The sequence below is a fragment of the Prunus persica genome, chromosome G3, assembly GCF_000346465.2.
Source record: "Prunus persica cultivar Lovell chromosome G3, Prunus_persica_NCBIv2, whole genome shotgun sequence".
Taxonomy (NCBI): domain Eukaryota; kingdom Viridiplantae; phylum Streptophyta; class Magnoliopsida; order Rosales; family Rosaceae; genus Prunus; species Prunus persica.
In genome coordinates this window covers 17,886,051-17,886,788 of record NC_034011.1, presented here as the reverse complement: position 1 = coordinate 17,886,788, position 738 = coordinate 17,886,051, and positions in this window count along the sequence as shown.

Here is a 738-nt window from a genome sequence, read left to right as displayed (position 1 = left end):
GAATAATTACAATCTCAAATATCAAAATAATAGAAATATTCACAATTTAGCAATCTACTTATATATATATATAATCATTCCATAATCATATAAATCCATAGTAGATTGCATGGTAATTTAATCAATGGAAATAATTCTATTTTAAACCAACGATCATTCACATGAGCATAAATTTCATAAAGATCCTAAAACAATTTAAATAGAAATCACACTTTGTTTTCACATAAATTCCATAAAATATTGTACCCCACCATTAAAACATTATACTTTATTTATAATCATAATAATATTAATTTATGATAAGTACAAAGAAAATCTCATATCGAATCAATTTCCAATCTAAACTCACTCAAGAAATTCCATATTAAAAAAAACTAAATACTCTTAAAGAAAAATGTCCACTTAAATACTCATAATCATAGCCGAGACCCAAGACCCGCTTTCAAAACCCATCGATCCAGTGTCTCAAACTCAACCATTCCACAACTTCAATTATCAAACTAATAATCCAAGAATTCATACGATATTATAAAACCATCTAAAAAACCCAACATAGTCAACAAAACTCAAATAACAATTATGACTTGTTTACAAGGTTATCCTAATACTTTTCGAAAGGGCAAAACTATCTCGGAATTCTTACGGTCAATCGAGGGTCAAACTTTTCAAATTTGGTCAAGCGGGCCCGCGGGGCCCCACGACCTTAGTTTTACGATCCGAACGTTCCTATGGGTTCCA